Below are 22,439 nucleotides of genomic sequence, written 5' to 3'. Positions count from 1 at the left end.
ATGAAAGAAATGACTTTACTCAGTCAGATATGCACAGTGGTGGAGGAGGTGTTCAGATTCTTTACTACTGTAAAAGTACTAATACCACACTGTACAAATACTCTGTTACAAGTAAAAGTCCTGCATGGAAAACGTACTTCAAGTATTCCTTCAGTAAAAGAGCTGAGTCCTTCCTCCACCACTGAAACCAGCTGCTGTTTTTAACTCAACTCTTTTGTTTTGCCTGCTTGTGTAACCTCAGACTGAAATAAACCAGAAACCGTTTACTGAGTTTACTGAAAGTGATTCGAGGCAGATGAAAGGACGGAGCTCAGAAAAGAGAGGAAACTCCATCCATCACCTGAAACCAGCGTCTGACCCCACAGATCATTCAGTCGTTTATGACTTCAGGTGCGTAAATCAGTTTTACTGCAGAGTTTCCGTCTGATCAGGAGATCAGAAACAGATGAAACAGAGAGAAAGTCTCTTCATCAGAGAGGAAGAGAAGGGACTTCATGTAGGAGCTGCCAACATTTGTATGAATCATCTTGTCTGTTTTATTTACTCGCCAAATTCTTGAAAAGTGCTGCATAAATAAATCTGGCCAGTCACCTGGAGGTCCATTTAGTGACTCTTCCTGAGCTTTTCGTTCTCATCAGCTGACCAAGTTTGCTTAACTGTCATGAAACTGAAGATATTAGAAACATACTTTAAAAATCTTTGACAAATAAGTTCGTCAGCTGATTTCATCTGAAATAAGTATCATCATATTCTGTGTTTTCATGCTTTAATGCTTGAATAAATGATTTTTAGAAACTGATAACGGCAATTAAAAAAAACTCAAGATCACAAGTTTGTTATCTAACTAAGAAAAACAACAATAACAATGATGATAATAACAATGATGATGATGATGATGATGATGATGATGATGATGCAAAGCTCACTGCTTTGGTATCCTGAGCTGAGAGGATTGTGGTTTTTAAGGATTTGGTATCACTGAATGACAGAACTGTTCTGTAGGAGTTTGTGTTGCAGAAACACACTCACTGATGTGGCTCTGTGTGTGTGTGTGTGTGAGACGCTGTCAGCTGATCAGATGAAGGTCTCACCTGTTTGTGTTGGACAGAAAGAGGAAGAGGCTGAGGAGCAGAGCTTCGTCCAGGGATGAAGGTCAGAGGGTGTTTCTGTGATGTTTCAGCATGTTTCCACGTGTCACGTGATGAACACTAGACGACATGTGACCACAATGGATCACATGTGAGCACATCAGATCACAGATTACACTGAATTTACCAGCAGTAATGTTTAAGAGTTCAGTTAAAGTAGTTAAAGTTTAGAGAGCAGCTCACTTTGACTTTGAAGATTGAATTTAATTAGATTTAATATAAAGTGAACAGTAACGCTGAGGTAGAAGGTTTCCTGCAAATGAAGGCCGAATCGTGTATTTTAATAGAAGCTGTGACTTCAAATGTGATGTCATTTATAGTTTTTTTACTCGCTAGCATGCTAACAAACATCAGCTCGTTAGCATTGTCCCTGTAAGCATTTAGCTCAAAGTGCCACAGAGCTGAACCCTAGTTATGTCTAATAATGTCGAAATGTAGTTTTTGGTCATAATACAGGATTTATAGAGAAGACGTTCTGATAAATTAAAGTCAATTAAAGATTTTAAATCACAGCAGCAGTTTTCTTTGTGTTCTGTATCATCAGTGTTTGTGTAGAACATCCTGGTAAAAATGTGTCACCATAAGTTTCCAGAAGCATCAAGACAAACTTCTCACATATAAAAATAATAATAATAATAAACTAGTCTGAGTTTTAGCCAATCAAAGCACTTTATTGCACTGTATAGTGTGACGGTGAGCCAATAGCAGGCTCTTATAAAAGTGTCATTTAATCTTTTTATCATGTGTACAAAACAAGTCACACACACTTGTACCGTACAAAATCAACACTATTTACATACAATATACACACACACATACACACATGTAACACACACACACACACACACCATGCAGTCTCTCTCCCATCCAGCCCTGAACACACAGACGAGTTCTGCGGGTCTCTGATGGGATTTCCTTCTTATCGAACATCCTCCACCTCACACTCTCTCACACTCACACTCACACTCACACACACACACACACACACACACACACACACACACACACACACACAGGGACTTAAACATGACCGCTACGGTGCTACCGACAAACCCAAACCGCTATGTTAGCCAAACAAGCGCTAAGCAACTTCTGATATGCATAAAGTTTTTCTTTTCTTCTGATAAAAAGATGCTCAAAGACGATGAGACAAACAAACAGAGAAGAAGAGCGATGAGGTGATGTCATCAGATACTTTATCCACAGGGATGTAAACGAATGATGCTGAATTCCTCTAAATAACGTCGACACTCTGAATAAAAGTCTCTATATAACCTGCAGCGTCACAGGTTCCAACAGTGCTGATAATTCCCATAATTCACGGCGAGCCAAGAGTCTGGGGATAAACGGATATTTTTGTTGTATTTTAGTTGAATATTTATCTGTAATCGTACGTATCTTCACTACACGTGAGGACTGGTTTGAGGCAGTGCACATCAGCTGGTAACTGTTGTACCGAAGCCCAGAGGAGATTCTTCACTGAGGATTCCTGTCAAACAGAAAAAAGCCTGTTTTTGTTGGTTTGGTGTGAAAAAGATGAGAAGGAGAGATTTTTCCTTCTGACTGTGAGCTGATAAAAAGACATTTCCGGATTATTTCTGACCTTTGCAGTGAATTTTCCTGCATCACACTGCTGCATCTTCTCTGGGCCAAAAGCAAACATGGAACAAATGTGGGATTTCAGATTCAGATGACGTATAAAGTCTCATGTGAAACACTCGAATCGCTGCAGTGAAGAAAGTCCTGCCGCGCGTTATTGCTACAGTATATGAGCTTTTTCCTATAAACTTCATCCTCAGTTCTTTTCTCTCACCGGCCTCTAGATGTCGCTGCAGTTCATCAGCGTTTACGTGCATCTGGATTGGAACTGTGTCACATCTGGCCTCGCTTTCACCCTCTGATTGAAATGAATAAATAAAGGCTGCTGAACGTTCAGCTCCCTTTGATTTCCCCATAAACTCCCTTTAAATATTTCTTTTATATTCACACAGTGCACTTTGCTTGACGAGATGCTTTGGATGGGCTGAATTTCACAGGTTTACTGAAGGTTGACCGGTGCCATGAAAAATGATGATTATTGTTATAGTTTTGCTGCACTTCTTCTTTAAATTAACTTTATTTAAAGACATTGCACTTACATCGTACTTAAAATTGTGGTGGTTTTTTGCCTTAAAATAGTCCCGACAGGCCACAGGAGAGAAAAGCTGTTTCTGTCCTTCAACCGCCCAAACCTTAAACCAACAGATTTCTTTCTGAGACGCTTCGGACGCTGAAAACACATCGAGTTGTTGTTGTTTTTTTTGTTTTTTTTTTTTGGATGTTTTCAGTTTAAAATTTTACTGTCTCATAAAAAAATGTTTCTTATCTGTTCGTCTAAGGATAAAATCTGTTGCGTGAATCACATTAAAACTATGTAAAATGTCCCTGCCACACATTAACACAGAGATATGAACACACTCACAGACAGAGACACACACTCTGCACGCGCACACACACACACACACACACACAGGGTGCAGGTGGAGAGAGCTGCATATAGGGGCTACTATACCTCATTGTGTTTTAGGTACCTCTCCATATAGATTATTATGTCTATGTACAATATTTATATTTTTACAATAATCTGGCTGCCCCTTTTCTAATTGAAATAATACCACAAATCTGGGATTTTTTGATTCGACCAGTAAAACGAGATGACAGATACAGTCTCTAGTATTTCTCTCTCTACTTTTACCTCCTGAAAGCTCTGAAAAGCGACACGCGGCGCCCCGTACACAGTGTTCCCCTAAGGCTTTCTACAGTGACGAGCTCCTGGTAACGGTCACGAGATTGAACGGGGGTGTAAAAATGATCATACCACCACTAAGCAATCAATCAGCCAATCAACCAACCGGCACAACACGACTTGAAAGAAAACGGACGATTTAAGACCACACCATATGCAGGTTCAAAAATACAGTACATCTTGATTTTGGGAAATAAATGAACAACAACGGCGATATGCACGGCATACAAACGCATGCTAGCTCCCTCTCTCTCTCTCTCTCTCTCTCTCACACGCACACGCACACACACACACACACACACACACACACACACTCAGGCTACATGTTGTAGGCCACATAGATGGGGTCTAGCTGGTCTTGTAAGAAGCCGTCGCGGAGGTGCATGCGCTGTTTCTCGCCACGGGAGTTGATGGGGATGACGCCGATGTCCGTCACCACGACGACGCCCACAATCAGGTAGTGCTCCTCCAGCACCGCCTTGGTCACCATGGGAACCAGGTCCAGGGCTTCCTGCTCGGAGCCCTCCAGCTCCACCACCACCACCAGCAGGTTGGTCCAGGGGAAGACCGCACTGAGGAGGACACACAGTGATGTTTTTAGCCACCAGGGGGCAGCATGATACAGCTGATATATGATCACCTTGAGGTTAATAAATATTCAAGAACTCCATGTACTCAGTTACTGCGCTTTCTGCTCCACTGCATTTACCTGACAGCTGCAGACTGAGATTTTTCATCAGCATATAAACATGATGCATTGTTAAAGAGAAACAACCTGACAGCATACGACCAACATATAAATACTGATTACACGTGAATGCACCAGCAATAATAAAATCATACACAATATATATAACAGCAACAGGGTCCACTGACCTGCATTAACACTTATGTAAGATGCTGAATGCAGGATTTCTGTTTGTCTGTGTTTTTATATTGTGATGTTGCTACTTGTAGTTTAAAGGTTGTATTGTTTAAAGAGTAATTAAATAAGTTATCATTATATATACAGTATACAGTATGTACAATAGAGAATTCCATCAATAGCAGAAATGTTGTTAGATAAAATCTTTCAGGAGATCTATAATGATGGAGTAAAACACCTCTTTTTTTAAAAAATACTTTCTCAAATAAAGTTTCAGGAAATTGACTATAGTTGTGTCAATATGTCTCTATATAGTGTTTATTAGTCTTTGAGCGTGTTTTGTGTTTTACTCTCCTTTAACGAGACCTACCACTCCATGATGCTCTTGTGGGCGCGGATGACGGAGGTCTCGATGTCGATGGGGTGGTACCTCATCCCTCTCAGCTCCATGGCCTCCTCCAGAGCTCCCACCACGAACAGAGCATCGTGTCTCTCTGTTGGAAATCAGACAGAGACGAACAGAGCGGCCATGTTGGTGCCGGTGTAGCAGGCGGAGGCAGCGAGCTGAGGAGATGTGGTCAGACAGGAAACTAACCTCCGTTGGCGTCGGTGAGCTCGGTGCGGCGGAGGAAGCCCAGGTAGCCGGTCCTGGCCCAGACCGTCTGAGTGTCTCCAAAACTGAGTCTGGAGTTGAAGTGGTCGGACTGGAGGACCTCCTCGCCGTAACCGCTGTAGTAACCGCTGCCGTTATGAGCGCTGTGGACCCAGATCTGCAGGAGGAACAGAGGACAGTCCAGATAACGTCCCGCTGGCACAGACAACATCCTGGAACTGTTAGATTTGACACTGTGTGTTCACGATGCTGCAGGAATCCTAAAAACATCTGGAGCTCAATGACGGTCCAGCTTACATCTAAACGAAGACCAGAAGACCAGAATCTAAACAGGATCTAAGACGCTCTCAGATCATAAATATGAAAATCTTTCATTCAATCAATGACAAACTGTTTTTATTCTGTTTAAAACCTCGATAAAGCAGGTGACTGCAAATAAATAATAAAACTACAAATTGGGAGAGAAATAAAGGTTCAGGGTGCAGCTCAATTAAACTTTAAACTCTCACGAGAGGAGAGAGATGTTTGCCTGAACTCTTCCTCCATCTCTGATTGGTTCTAAAAGCATCACCTGAAGCAGGTGAGCGGGTCTGATGGACAGCCGGGAGCTGAATGTGCTCGCTGTGAGTCGCTTTGGATGAAAGTGTCAACTAAATACGAATAATGGAAAGTAATGGAAGGAAGGAGGGAACGAAGAGCCAAAAGGCAACAGGAAAGATATGAGAAGAAAAAATAAAGGGTTAAGAAAAGGAAAACAAGAAAAGAAAGAACAAAAAGAAATGAATAAAGACAGAAAAGATAAGAAAGGAAAGAAGGAAAAGAAAGACATGAAGAGGCAGACAGGAATAAAAGAAAAAGACAAAACAAAGACGGAAGGACAGAAGAAGAGGACGGAGAAGAAAAGCAGGCAGGAAAAACCAAAGAAGAAGAAAAGCAGTTCATATCTGTGACCTCTCCGAGGTGCGAGTCTCCCAGCGGGCCTTTGGTCTCTGGGTTGGCGATGATGATACGAACTCCAGGGAGGATCTGAAAAATAAAAAGTTGCCATGGTTACCGCTTCTCTCTGAGTCACGTCTTTGATTCCAGCATGAACACAACGAAAAGAGGAGACCAGCTGTTTACATTTAACACACAGTTACACTTTAAATTCACCTCCCCAGCGTTGATTCCTTCATTAAAGAAGACGGGAGACAGCGAACACAACACGGCCGCAGGTTATTAGATTGAATCCACTGAGATGTCTCCACATACACAACCAGCAGAACCACAGTGAAACACCGTGTTCAAGAAGCTTTACAAGAAAAGATGGAGTGGCTGGTAAACACGACGTTCTTTTCCTCCCTCCTCCCACATACAGTGAGTCAAAGTAAACAGCGAGCTGATCGATGACCAGCCTGAAACATGACGTCCTCTCTTTGTGTGTCGGTGTGGGGGAAGAAGAGACACGGACGTCTCATCGAGCTCCAGGAAAAGATCCATCAGTCGCTTTCATGTTGCTTCAGGCAGCGACAAAGAATCACGTCCCTCACAGATCAGGACTGGTTTTAAACCGGTACAGCCCCGCGTCCTCCATCAAACAGGAAACTTCATCTGTTGAACACGAGGCTCTGCCATCTCTTCAGCATCACGTCTAAGCTTTGTTAACTGACGTCCAGTCGCTCGGCCTGAGGAGGAAACTGACGCCACTAAAAGGTCAAATTAGTAGAATTCAGACTGCGTCAGTGAAGCTGCACTTCTGGATCTAAACAACACGGCCGGACCGGCAGCTGTGAGGCCGAACTAATACACAGACGTGATGTGAGCTCACTGGAACAAGTACTCAGATCTTCTACTTAAGTAAAAGTACCACAAATACAACAGTGTACAAATACTTTGTTACAGTGTACAACACTTAGTGCTCATCACTTTAATGTTGCAGCTGGTGTAGGTGAAGGTACTGCATGTACTGCTAGCTGCTGAATTATATTCTTATATTAATCTAAAACATGACATCACATTTAATTTGTTGTTTATTGTTTGTGCTAATGTGAGGCTGCAAAGTAAATAGTAACTAAATACAGTGAAATATAAAGTACAAAATTTGCCTGTGAACTGCAGTGCAGCAGAAGTATAAAGTACCTGAAAATGAAAATACTCAAGTACCTTAAAGCTGTACTTAGCTACACTTGAATACTTGAGTAAATGTACTTAGTTACTTTCCACCACTGTGTGAGCTAAATGCTAAAACGCTCACAATGGCAATGCTAACATGCTGGTGCTGAGCAGGTACAATTTTCACCATCTTAATTTAACATTTTAAGTTAGCATGCTAACTTTTGCTAGTTAGCTCTAAATGCGGAGCAGAGCCGAGGCTGATGGGATTGTTTGCAGGTGTCAAAGCAATCCAACAGATCTCATGTCAGTCGATCCAACAGCTGACTGTCGGCCTCATGGTGGCGCTGAAGGTAAAGCTGAAGCTTTTCAGGGGACTTTAATGCTTTTCTGGCAGCTTTCATGTATGTAGCATCATGTAGCATCATGTAGCATCATGTCCCGTTTTCATTACTGAGATGTAGTTTTCTGTTTCACGTCAGAAAATGTTGTTCTAAAATCTATGAACACAAACTGCCTCCTGCTTTCTCTCAGGTTGCCTCTCGTGTGTTCAGACTTTGTGCAGTGCTGTCAGGTCTCCTCAAGACCTCGCTGATGGGAGTTCACTTAGTTGCTAAGAGATCTGTGATGAAACTGAAACAAGTGCTGCTCAGCGATCAGATGAGTGCGATGTAATTTGCTCCTGGATTAAAGCAGCAGATCTGAAGAGCCGCAGGAGGACGCGGTGTTTAGTGAAGCGGAACTTCGCTGCAGAAAGATGATTTTTTAAAAAGGCATTTAAGACACTTCTTGTCTTGTGTGACGACAGAAACGAACAGAAACAAACAGTACGAGCTGCGACCGCACGTTAACCTGGACGCTGCCGCAGTTTGAAAAAGAGCTCTATAAATAAACAGACTGCTTCTACTGAATGTGGGCGAGTCGCATTCTGCAGGTTATGATATTTTCTTCCTTCGCCATCTGTCAGGATGTAATGAGTGGTCCATCCTTTATCTGCCTATCCTCTGGAGGGTTGGGGGGGGGGGGGGGCTGGACCTGATCCCAGCTGACGTACAGTGAGAGGCGGGGTCATGGACAGCTCGCCAGTTCACACCTGCCATTAACATGAGTGATCTGATCACGAGTGCACAGCAGAGACACGTCGCTGTTCACACACATGCTAACAGCTAGCATCAGGACACATTAGCATTTATACCGCCAAAAATATGCGGTCACATGTGTCCCAGACCACCTCAGCAAGTGGTTTGAATGATCAGGTCAATGGGTGTTGTCCTCAGAGCTGTTCACTTGTGATTGGATGCTGATGTCAGGTGTAAACAATCGATTAACTTGCATGTCTCTGGAGTGTGTGAGGAGGTCTGAGAACCCAAAGGGAGCCACAGACAGAAGAATAAGTGGACGGAGCTTCCAGGCCTGAAAGCGAGGCCAATGTGGAACCACCTTGAACCTGCATCCTTTCTAATGGCCAGCAGGGGGCGACTCCACTGGCTGCAACTAGAAGACAGTTCGTATGCAAGCTTAGGAGAAAATTATTCTAATTACCATTTGATTTATAAAGTTTCCTTTTACCTAATGAGTCACTTCTTCAATTAGCTTCAGCCTCGTCATGTGAAAATAATGCTGTTAGTCCGACACAATGACAAACTTAAAGAGCAACTCAACAGCAGCTGAGCGGTTTGTTTTAGCTGATCTCGCTGCAGTGATGTTGAAGTGGGCTTTACGGTGTGGCGGGACACTGCGACACTGTGTGTGGACACTGTGTGTTTTTACCAGTGAAAGAGGGCAACCATCTGATGAAAGTGACGCGATCCTTTCTTCACCCACATATCTGCAGGCAGACAGGGAGGGTGGATGTTTCGGGGCTCGTCGTGGACTCAGACCTGCTGTCTGGTTTGACTCACTGAACGTGGGAGGACGCAGAAATAGTCCAATCTTCTGTCATTCAATCTGCTGCCATTTTAGTTTTAGTTTCTTCACTGTGAGCATGAATTTCAGCAAAAGTTACATTTCACCAAAATCAAAGTTGAATTTTGGTCTGATCCTCCTCAGGTCGTACACATGATATCTTGCGCTGATCTCAGATGAAATCTGATTAAAAAGATGTTTAACTGTGTCAGTTTTGGGCTTTCTGACATTGTGGGAACTCCTGAATCACTCACCTTGCCGGACTCCATTAGCGGCAGACTGTGAGGAGAACCCCTCTCCACCAACCGAACCCTGAAACACACACAGGTGGAGGCGTCACGGTTTGGAAAATGACACGGCGAAAGCCGACGGGACAGACTGCGTTACCTGTCGTGCCGCAGCGCCCTCATGTCCACGTACACGGTCGTGGGGTCTGGTCCTGAAGTGCCCTGCAGCCGATCACAACACAGACACAGTGAGCATGCGATCATCACAGAGTGACAGCACACCAGTTTCATCAGAGATATAAAATCTACCAGTTCATTTTAGCACTGAAGTGTTTTCTGATTTTGAAGCGTTTCGTTGCAGCGGTCCGTTTAAAGTGCGTCAGGTTTCTGCAGCGTTCGCAGGTCGGCGTGCAGCAGCTGCAGCAGCAGCTCCGTCTGTTTTTACCTGCAGGCAGATGGCCAGGTTGACCCTGCAGCCGAAGGCCGTGCTGACAGATCGCGGGTGAAGGCCGAGGTCTTTGAAGAGCTTCGAGAAGGAGTGCGTGAGCGACATCCTGGGCCTCTCCTCCGCCACCACAACGCAGGCCCGGACCCGGGACAAATCCAGACCCCGAGCCTGGACCAGAGGGGGAAAAGAAAATCTTCACAACTCTAATCTGCTCGGTTAAAATGTCTGATTCTTTGTAGCCGCTCAAAAGGCAGTTTGGACATGATTTTAGGGTTAAGTTAAGAAAGAGAAACACAAAGGTGTGTACTGTGAAAAAAACAAAGCCAGTAACTAAAGAAGCATTTGTACTTTTCACTCCATGTTCAGCCTTCAGTCTCCATGGAGACTTAAAGACAGATAATCACTAAAATTAACTCTGCAGCCTCAATGAGTGACCAATCAGAGGCGTCGGTGACTTTGGCGCTCAGACGTGGCCTCGGGCTGAGCAGACAGAGACAGATGTGAGTTTATTACCGCTGAGCCAGAGGACGGAGGATGGAGGATGGCCGCAGTCAGACAGACTCAGGCCGTGGCTGAGGTACTAAGAGGAACAAGGTTCAGGACTTCAGGAACTACGAGGCCACAGGAACTCAACTCAGGTTCTGAACTTTTCTGCATTAAATTAGACTGATGGCATGAAAACATGTAGAGTAATAAACAGATGCAAAGCAGAAGAAGAATCTGCTGAGTGGTTTCTGGTTATTTTTATTTCTGCTTCAGCAAAGTAGGTTTTGTTGCTCCTGTTCGGTCTCTTGTTCGCTCCTCTCGGTTCAAAAGTCTCTGTCTGTCTTTTTTTGGACTGATGGAGCCGACAACATCCCATCAATGCACTTCAAAAGAGCTCCTTATCCTAACACTGGCACTGGAGTGGCACTCGTACCATCAGGACTCAGTGTCACTGAGTCCTGATGGTTCCTCCACTGGAAAGTAGCTCCCCCCGAAAAGAGACTGTTTAAAATTTAGGCCTGGAAAAAGTTTCTTTGTTCGAAACGTTTCACAAAGAACTACAAGACTCAGGCAGACCAGACTGATGGCCTGGTGTGAGACCACGTCAGCAGCAGGGAGCTCAGGATCCAAAACCCGAGCTGGGTTCCTCCAGTCAAAAGAGGGAAATAAATATCTGCGTTCCTAGAAATGTTCCTGGCTTCCTATAAAACTTCCTGTGGTTGAAATGTGAAACATGAGATCGGACATGTCGGTGGCATCTGTGTCTCGCTGACCTTGAGCGCCTCGGTCTGCAGGCCGAGTCCTTTGGTGCAGAGCTCCATGACGCTGTAGGAGCAGAAGGTGTCTCGCACCCTCAGCTGGCTGACGGCCAGCAGCCACAGCGCCGGGTTGGACTCCAGCTCCACCGGGGGGATCAGGATGGACTGGTGGCCTGAATACACACTGCAGACAACACAACACACGCTGGCTGTTTTAACGCTCACACACAATAACTGTTTGTCTAATTAACGGCCGGCCCGTCGGATCGCGATGCCGCCGTTCATTCTAACGATCAGGTGTAAATGTGAGTTATCGTTGCTTTAAAGTCACTGAGGAGACCAGATATTCTCATACTGAAGGTGATTTGCAGTCTGTTTTATTTATAAGACATTCAGCAGCAGAAATCTGCTCTCGCCAAGTTCAGAATTTATGAGCTGAGGATTTAAAGCTCAGCAGACCTGCGATCTGGAACAGGAGTGAAAAGATTTTCACAGATAAACATCATATAAACACGACAGTGGTTCTTCTCATTAAAGGACGGATGATTTGGGGGGGAACACGTTCCGGATATTCCACAATAACAAACGACTGACATTTGCATCCTTGTGGCGATTTTAAAGAGCGTGCACCAGATGGCCAAAAGTAAATAGACACCAGGGTTGAGGTCGGGGCTCTGTGACGGTCAATCTGGGAAAATCTTTTCTTTATGAAGCTGGCTCGGTGCATGTTAAAACAGAAAAGCTGCAAAATGCTGCACTGAGTTCACCAGCTCGTCTCTCACTGTGTGTGTCTGCTGTTTGCTGCTGAGCAGGTGGTGCTCAAAGGCTTTTTACAGCTTTTCTCTGATAAACAACGAGCTGAAAGTCACCATGAAGCTCCGTAAAGCTGCAGATTGAGATGATAATTCTCATTAACACCTTTAATTGGAGACTTGGCTATTATAAAAATACTGATTACAATTTCCACTTTAAAAAGGCACAACAAGTAAACTACATTTGAGTGGTGTGTAAGACGATGAGACGCCAACCTGCAGAGACACCAGAGGACAAAGCCGAGGCCGCAGTACGGGTCCAGACAGATGGCCACCTCTCTGGACGGGTACAACTCACACTGCAGCTTCACCGACCGGCAGAAGGCCCCAACTGCATTATGGGACATCTGGAGAGAGCGAGGGAAGGACAGAGAGACACAACAACACACACAAACACACACACACACAGACAAACGAGGAACAGAGTGGAAAGACGGGAAGTTAATCTCAGGGAATTCCTCTCTTGAAACAGGTGGATGTGGTAGATGCAGTTTTTCACTCTCATCCTTTATTAGACTTTGTCTTCTCTCCCCAAACACTTTATGCTCTGTATGTAAATACATGCATCTGCTGGCTGGTGTTTACTTCACACACTGATATGAAAAACGCTCTGAGGTCTCCACAGCGAGCTTTTACTCTGCTCTCTCCCGCTGTATGAACTGTACACTGTGTGTCGACTGGTGCCGTAATGAATAAATGGAACGAGGAGGAAGTCTGTCCGGGCGACGCGACGCGAGGCTGTGAGCGGTTTGTTCGGGCGTCGAGGATTAACGCTGAGCTGACCTGAACTCCGGCCAGCATGCCGGTCGTGGACACGCTGAAGTCCAGATAGGCCAGGCCGTCAGGGTTGGTGGGCTTATAGAGAGCTGGAGGCTTCTTCTTTGGCAGGTCATCTGCAGCACACACACACACACATTTTGTTTTAAGACGACAGTCTGAGTTACATTCATTTCAGAGACGCAGAGCTCACGCTGAAGCCACAGTGCAGCTACAGCAGCAAAATGTCCTGTTCGTCATAGATGTTTTAGATTTCTGAACATCTCGTGCATGGACACAAACAGTAGCCCCATTAAAATGAGTCTAAAACGTATATTTTCAAACATTGTTCAATGTAATTTTTGACTAAACGGTCACATTTTTATCCCCTCGTTTCTTCTGGAGGGTTACACATCACATGACCAACAATACAGGAAGTAAATCTGAGTGCAAGCCAGCCTCTGCTGACCCGTGTGTGGGTCGACAGAGAAAAAGTCTCTGGTTTGCTGTGCAGGTTTGTGAGGGTAGAGGAGGTTTCTGTGAGCCGTACCGGTGTCGAGGACAGGCGGCCAGTTCCTGATGTCCACGGTGGCCGTGGCCTCCTTAGAACGCAGCAGCTTACAGATGACCGCCGTGGTCATCACACAGGCCGAGTGACTGACCTGCAGGGAGAGACAGGAAGCATCTTTAGGCTACGGATATGATAATCATTTCATTTCACTTGTTAAACTTTAATATTGGACAAAAAACTTCTTAATGCAAACAAGGAAAGTCAAAGAAGGAAGACGGCGTTTGACAAAAAGGTTTGATGTGATTAGTAGCAGCAAAGTCAGCAGAAGCTGATGCTGAAAGCAACGTTAGCGAAAAAACTCTCGACCTCAACGATCATCTTGACGGTGGGCAGGGTGGTGGAGATGTTCTGAGGGTGAGGCGGTCGCACCGTGATGGGGACGCAGCCGGCGTACAGGCTGCCGTAGAAGGCTGCAATCAGGTCTATGCCTGCAGGACACACACACACACACACACACACACACACACAGAGGCGGAGAGGTGTGGACGATCAGTTATCAGTTCAGCTTCAAACCAACATCTTCATCGTGCATCATCCTGACCTGGTGGGTAGACCAGAGCCACGTGGTCTCCTTCCTGCAGACCTCCTCTCTCCATCAGCAGAGCCGCCACTCGCTCCGCCCTCTTATGGAGCTGCAGGCAGGTGAGAGAGCTGGACACCGCCCCCTGGAGGAGGGGAGGGAGGGAGGGAAGACTGTCTTGTTACAAGTCAACATTTTATTGGATTTCAGGTCATATTTGTACGTCGAGAAACTGATCTTCTGTAACATGAGCTGAAGTGGGTGTTGTTACCCGGGAGCTGAGCAGGGTGTAGAGGACGTGGTCTGGTGTGGTCTGGGCTCTCCACTGTAAAACCTCTGACAGGAACAGGAACTGAGGAACACAATCAGAGGTGCGTTATCACAAACACCCTGCGTTGTCTTTTTCTGTACCGCAGATCCAGATCTACATTCACCGTGAATTAAAAATATGCATCAAACAGCAGCACGTCACGTAAAACTACACGCAACACGTACGTACGTACACAGTGGAAGTTTGGCTAATCCACGTGTAAATAAATCTTTAGTTTTATTCATCATATCGAGCGACGCTGCTGATGGTGCATGACTTCTTTCTACTGCAGCATCTGCTGTCAGTGCATTAAAGGAGTTTAATCGATGTCACAGACAAGTGGAATTTCAAAGCAGGTGAGAAACGACCTGTCGATGTGCCGGAGAAGAGCCGGTTTACTGCCGCAGTGACGGAAACCTTTTCTTTATCGCGCTGTTGGAACAGTGATTGGCCTGTTCAGAAGGTTTATCGGCCGTTTGTGATAAATTAATATGAACTCCTGATGAAGTGAAGACAGTAGTAGTCTAAAACTTCAACTTTTCAATCAGTGACTGATTAATCGTGACAATTACATCATCTATGAAAAGTGCTATAGTATTCACTTGTCTGTGTGTGTGTGTGTGTGTGTGTGTGTGTGTGTGTCACCTGGTCATTGTCGTCAGTCTGTCCCAGATCTCTGCCGCTGGCCTGTGCGATCCTCTTCCCTGACACCAGATTCCCCACCATCACAGAGGCAGGTCCGATCTCTGCACACACACACACACACACACACACACACGCACACACACACACACACACAGCATCAACTGCCAGTCACAGACACACTGGCAGACGTATAAAGACTTGTTCGTACTGAAATAACAACGCTCCCACCTGGTTGTTTCTGCCGGGGTTTGGGTAGGTTGGTGACGCAGGTGTGGGGGCACATGAGGACGTTGCAGGGGTGCAGCCCCCCCTCCAGGTACAGCTGCTTGATCTCTGACAGGTGGATGCCGCCCAGAGGAGTCTTGGGCAGAGTGTTGGCCGGGACCAGAGCCAGGCAGAACACACCCACCCCGTGGATACTGTCAATGGCCTGAGAGAGAGGGGACAGAGGACAATAAAAGGACAGTTTAGAGGGACAGGCAAAGGACAGTTAGAGGGTGGACAGAGGACAGTCAGAGGACAATAAGAGGACAGTTTAGATGGACAAACAAAGGACAGTTAGAGGGTGGACAGAGGACAGTCAGAGGACAATAAGAGGACAGTTTAGATGGACAAACAAAGGACAGTTAGAGGGTGGACAGAGGACAGTCAGAGGACAATCAGAGGAAAGACAGAGGGACACACAGACAGAGGACAGTTAGAGGACAGATGACAGACAGATGACAGTCAGAGGACAGTTAGAGGACAGTTAGAGGACAGTTAGAGGACAGATGACAGACAGATGACAATCAGAGGACAGTTAGAGGACAGTTAGAGGACAGATGACAGACAGATGACAATCAGAGGACAGTTAGAGGACAGATGACAGTCAGAGGACAGTTAGAGGGACAGTCACTAGGACAGACAGATGACAATCAGAGGACAATCAGAGGGACAGACAGATGACAATCAGAGGACAGTTAGAGGACAGTTGACAGACAGATGACAGTCAGAGGACAGTCAGAGGACAGTTAGAGGACAGACAGATCAATAATCAATCTTTCTGTACATTGTGACACGTTTCAGCTCTCAGTGTCTCTGCTGTGGTAAATAAACAGTTTGAGCAGAAATTGGACCTAAAGATGAAGTAAAACTTGAATCCTAAACTTCTCAAACAGCTGCAGTGAGTGTACCGACTTGTCCTTCCTCCTGTTGACGCAGCGGTAACACAAGATGCTACAGCAAATGCCAGATTGTTACCATGGAAACCCTTTGGTTCACAGAGAGTTTGCGTTGGCCTGTTTTAATCCTGCTGGAAAAGAAGCAATCAGGCACAGAGATGCAGCCACAGTGTGAGAGGTGGAGTACCTGCAGCACGCGGCTCATCCACTGGAAGCTGTCCTCCTCTGTGGAGTCGGGCCTCTGCTCCGCCACCACCACGATCCTCTCGTCCCTCAGCACCGTCACGGAGAACACCGCTATCCTGCGGGGGCGCGGGAGGAGAACATCTCAGAAACCCTCATTTTCAGCCAACTGTAGCTGCTCCTGACTGTAACACTAGCTCATGTGCCGGCTGACTGTTAAATGATACCACATCCTCACCTCGACAGCATGAGGCGAGTCAACCAGTCACACACTGACATTATAACGCCGGGGAGTGCAAAGACTTAGACTTGACCATAATGAATATAAAAAATAGCATCAATAATTCAAAACCTATTCATCAAAACACTGCGAGATCTGAGATTTTAGATTTTTAACTTCGTCTTTGATTAAACTGTGACGGTTACACGTGGAGAAAATAAGTGGACATCGGCAATGAGCGAGAAGACGAGCGGCGGGAACAGTTTGCGAGGACACAAAGAGCCTCAAACATCTGATTTACAGCGAGATCCTTTCAGATCCTCAGCTTTGAAGCGTCACATCAGAGAAGAGCAGCGGGGGCCGGTCGCTTTCAGACGGGGGCTCCACCTCCACCCACGGAGAGTGTCAGTCTGCTCCACTGCACCTTTACAGCAGATGTTAATGCAGGTTCAGCAGTGTACAGGTGTGTGTGTGTGTGTGTGTGTGTGTGTGTGTGTGTGCGTGTGTGTGTGTGAACACCCGGCTGATTTGATCCGAGCTTCCTGTCAGCAAACAGACGCCACTTCAGCGCCGGCAGTAATAAAACATATAGACAAACAAAGAAAGGATGGACACACACACACACACACACACACACACACACACACACACACACACACGTTTTTCCTGCTTGCAGTTAAAATGTTGAAATTAAAAAGTGTGATTTCTTGTGGATAAGTTGAACAAAGTGATTCCTTCTTCGTGAACTTCGGCGTCGACGTGAGCTGGAACTGAAATAGCTCCAGGAAACGTCGTCAGACTCTGTCATCTCGAAGATGGATTTCCTCCTCGGTGGCCGTGGACGTAATTAAGCTGCACTTTATGACTTTCTGGATTCATCCACTATTGCTCGACTTTATTAGATTTATTATGTGCGGGGGTGCTGCTCATTCATCAGGGTGACAGTCAATGTGCCGGTATTGGACATCTGGCTGGATGTCAACCGCTGTCGATGTTAGAAACTCTCCACGTGACTCTCGCCGTGACTTCTAAACGCTCCTCCGGGTGAGCGTATAAACTCCACGGTCTCTCGCCCACAGGCCCCTCCCACCTCCCGCTCACCTGCCCCTGTAGACGAACTTCATCGGCTCCACCGCCAGCGCCGTGGCAACGATGTCGTCGGCGTTGTGCCTCCGCCCGCTCACCATGATGAGTCCGTCCATCTTGCCGGTGATGAAGACGAGGCCGCCGGGGCCGACGAAGCCCAGCAGGCCGGTCCGCACGAAGGCATACTCGCTGATCAGCCCGCCGCTGGAGCTCACCGGATAAACCTGCAAACACGCGACCAATCAGGTTTCAGAGAATTTCTGACCAAGTGGCCGAGCAGGTTGTGCAGAGGCTTCAACTCTTCATCTCATTCGACTACAACAAGTTCAGGAAACGTCTCCAACAACGATAAAACTAAACATGTGAGACAGTTTAAAATACCACAGGTAGAAACACCAAACGTCCATTTTTAATTCAGGAAAAAGTCGTTTTTCCCAAAACAAAGTGAAGCCGTCTGTTAATTAGAGGAGAAAACTAAAATGTTTTCTGCTGCGAAACACGAGACGATGCTCTGAAACAGAACGAGGACGGCGTCCTCCAGAAAAAGTCAAATCAACATGAACGACTGGAGATGTTAGCAGTGCTTCAGAGAGAAAGCAATAAGAGCGATTAGCTTCTCATCCTCTTCGCCAATTTTCTAAATTAGAGAGAATAAAAGACTAAAATATTCTCCAGTCAGTCAGGAACTGGAGGAGCACAAGGTTTGAAGCCCACAGGGATTTATTCCTCGCTTATTGTGCTTCACTTTAATGGATCATAACATGTCGGGTTGGGATAAATCTGCAGATTCACTAAACTTTATGTGCATGTCAGCTTCCGAGCAACAACAAAGGCTAGAATGTGGCCTTCAACAGAGGAGGACAGCCTGCTCACTGCTAGCCCTGCTCACTGATGCTAGTGGAAACATGACACACACACACACACACACACACTGTACACACACCTCAAAGGTGTTCTTGGTCATGCCGGTGAGGCCGTAGTAGGAGGTGCCGGTGGCGATGGAGCAGACGCAGAGCTCACCGATCTCGTCTGTCTGACAGAGCTGAGGGACGCCTTCTGGTTTTACCACACATGCCAGGCCTGGGGGGGGGGGGCAGAGACAAACAGAGAAAGAGAGAGACAGAGAGACAGACAGAGTTAACACCTTCTCTTTCCTCTGTTTCCTTGTGACGATGCTCACAGAGTCCCACCTGGACCAGCATCCAGTCTGAATGCACCTGATTGTGGGAAAGAGCCCGTCGACATCACAGCCCGAGCTTAAAGTAGGTTGTTCTAACCCAGTTATGGCGTCTGCTCATGTCTGTGTCAACCCAAAACCAGGTTACTTGAGGATCTGGATCTGGGTTAAGAAGAGAATCTAAAGCAGTGGAAACAGTGCTACCCTGTGAATTCAGCTGTGTGGTGGAGTGAGAGGGTGGCTGATCAGTGACTCACAGATCAATCTGTTCAGTTTCTACATTTCAAATCTCATTTCGAGTTCACCGAAGCTAACAGATTACCGGCTCCCTCCTCCAGCCCTCGTGTTGGCGTGGGTGTAGTTCCCGTAGTGAACACTGGGCGGTGTGAGCTGGCAGCGACAGGAAGTGAGTGTTGAGCTCAGAGTGTGTGACGGAGCTGTTTGATTGGCTGTGGCAGCCCCTGTGATTGATCAGCACGTCCCTTTCTGCAGGTTTCTGCCTTCTTTGTGGATTATAAGAGACAGATCTTCACTTCCTCACCTGTGAATTCTGTTTGGGTTTGGACGTTGGTATAAATTAATTTACATTACATATTTTAAGCAAAGATTTACTGTTTCAAGCTCCTGAAATATGAACATTTCAGTCTTTTTCTGACACTTAACTGAATGTCTGTTGGACGGACTGTTTTATTGATCTACAATGAATTGAGAACATAATCTGCAGACTCACTGATGATGAAAATAAACGTTAGTTGCTTGCCTAATAAAAATAAATGGAAGCTAAAGGCTCTAAGGTCACCGGTGTCCGTGGCGTCTTCATCAGGACGTGAACAGATGATTTATTACGTCCTGAAAGCTTTTTTATGCTCTGTGTGACTTTGTCCCCAGAGACAAACCTCAGGTGATTAGAACAGACTGCAGCACATTAAAAACTCTGTTCTTCTGGTTTCAACGCTGACGGCTTTGAAAGCAGAAAGCAGAGCTCACTTCACTGGTGCAGTCGTGAGGAGAGGAAGCGCTCCCCAAGTTGGACACTGATGAAAAGGAGACGCTGCACATTCACACTCCCTTAAAACTAATTTTACGATTTAATGGACTTAATGGATTTTTTGCCATCCGGTGCATGACGACGCTGAAGGCCGAAAGTTTAACTCTTCAGAGGAGCAGAGGGAACAGGTGCTCATGTACTTACAGTACACGAGAAAACCTGAACCACGAACACACCGCAAACACTCAGCCAGTAAACAGGACTATTATTATCTGTTAAATGAGCCTGAATGTCACTGCAATGTCAGAAACATGACCTCGTTCACCTCGTTTGCTGATTCAATTTTTAATTTTTGATGCTTTCCACACATTTAAGTTGGTCCCAAAAGAGCTTCGAGGCTCCTATTTTACATGTTTTAGTGTCTATTTAATCTGAAATTAAAATAAATAAATAAAAAGCCAAATACAAAACATAAAAACCACATAAAAGACAAATGTAACTTTAAGAAGATGAACATGTGGCAGCGAGTTTCCCGTCGTCCTAACACACTGTGACTGCATCCAGCTGGCTGTAATTTATTTATTATGAAGAATCATTATTCATGTCGGAGCTTTGTAACAGTGTTCACCCTCTGCCTCTCCAACAAAGAGCCGCTTCAACCCTCAACATGTGCATTAACAAATACCCCCCCCCCCCCACACACACACACACACAGCGCGTACCTCCCGGTGCGACCGTGCCAACGTCCTGCACGGTGAGCACTGACAGACGCTCCTCCGTGTCCACCCTGACGACCCCGTAGGTCAGACCCTGCATGGAGAGGACGCCTCGCCCTGGAGGCTGGCTGCTGTCCTCCACCGGCCTGAACACAAAACACACACACACTGGACTGTCACTGACACACATCACACACACACACGCAGCGACAACGAGCCTGCTGTGCAGACATGTGCGCACATGCAGTGTGTGTGTGTTATGTGTGTGTGTGTGTGTGCGTACCTCCTGATGGCCACCGTCAGGGCCTCGGGGGAGCTGGCGCAGGGACAGATGACGTCGGCTCTCAGGCCTTTGGTCTGAAAGACGTTGAGGAAGGCATCGCAGGAGGAGATGGACCCTGACGGACAGAAACAGACGCAAACCGTCAGACAACGTCGGCGCAGGTGTCGAACCGCTTTCGTCAAACTCCTGACGAGGTGACAGAAACCAAACGGACGTTAGCCGAGCTTCTAAACAGCTGCGTTTCATTAAATGAACTGGCTCCCCGAATGACATTAAAATCACTCAGAGGAACATTTTGTACAGACGGTTTCCAGCATTTTATCCGAAACCGCTTCTGCTGCAGACTTCTTTCTTTCGCTCGCTGCTCTCCAGAAATCCAGCGGCTCCTGGTTCAGGTTACATCAGGGCCGCAGTGCAGTCACAAGCAGAGGCCATCCAGAAAAACTCTCACTGGCAGTGGTGAAGTGTGATGTAAGAAGAACTCAAATGTCATGCTTTGATAAAAAAAATATATATATATAAAAATGTAAAAATCCTACTTAAGCAAAAGCAAAATGTGCTTAAAATATCAAAGACCTGCTTGTCTGCAGTGTCTCAGAGCTTCAGGTATTATTTTATGCGACATTATGCATTAATGTGTGAGCAGCATCTTACTGTTGAGCCGGTTATGGTGGAGCTAGTTTTAACAACTTCATACACAGTTACTGTAACTACTTTAGTCCAGTGATTCCCAACCCAGGGCCTGGGCCCCTCCAGAGGGTCACCAGATAAGTCTGAGGGGTCTCTCATCTATAATCTCCTTTCTGTGAAATATTGGACAGTTTTGCCTCTTTGAGCCTCGAAATGTTATTCAAATGAAAACATGTGAGGGGACAGAGGGGAAATCTCTGTTTGGTGGAGCTACTAACAACTTACAGACACCTGAAACGTGACGAGGGCCCAGACGTGCACACGTGTTCACTGTCAGAGGTCACAGGGCTGGAAACCACTGTTTTAATCTTTGTTATTGTGTTCATTATCCATATATTCATCAAACTAATTAATCACTGCGATGGATTATCAACATCAAGCAAGTGTCTGCAGGCTGATGCAGCGCTGCAGTGCAACCAGCAGGCGGCCTCGAGCGTAGAAAGGAACTTGTTGTGGTGCAGAGAAGTAAACAACATGTAATTTGCAGTTAACGGGCTAAAAAATGGAAAACTGTCAGTGTAACTATAATTTCCTGGTTTCTTGCTGTTATATTTCTAACTGCAGTCGGACTGAAAACCATTTATTGTACCAAGCGCGCGTAGTCGGACACATTCTGCTCTATTCCTGTAAAGTGACCCAGTTTCCTGACTTCCCAAGAGAGTTTATCCATCTCCCTGACATTCTCCATCTCAAACACTCCTCGCTAAACTCCCCCGTTAGTGAAAGAGCTCTGCTGCGGGGGCCGAGTGTGACCTTACAAGGGTTTGATCCGTCGGCCACCAGCAGCATGCGCAGCGAGCTCAGGTTGATGTCCTTCTGGTCTTTGTGGGCCACCAGAGCCCAGTGCATGTCTCTGGACTTCACACACGCTACCTTGGCTGCAGGGGAGACACACACACACACACACACACACACACACACACACACACACACACACACACACACACACACACACACACACACACACGGACAGAACATTAGCATTTAATCCGTCTG

The 22,439-nt window shown here is 46.0% G+C and overlaps 1 pseudogene; it reads right to left on the bottom strand.

Moving 5' to 3' along the window:
* Positions 1–2,149: 2,149 nt before the first annotated feature.
* The window catches only part of LOC121623716, a 53,327-nt pseudogene continuing 33,037 nt past the window's right edge, over positions 2,150–22,439 (bottom strand).

The sequence above is a fragment of the Chelmon rostratus genome, chromosome 20 (genome assembly GCF_017976325.1).
Source record: "Chelmon rostratus isolate fCheRos1 chromosome 20, fCheRos1.pri, whole genome shotgun sequence".
Classification (NCBI taxonomy): Eukaryota; Metazoa; Chordata; class Actinopteri; order Chaetodontiformes; family Chaetodontidae; genus Chelmon; species Chelmon rostratus.
The sequence above is the reverse complement of the archived record's forward strand: the minus strand, read 5'-3'. Positions and strand labels throughout refer to the sequence as shown.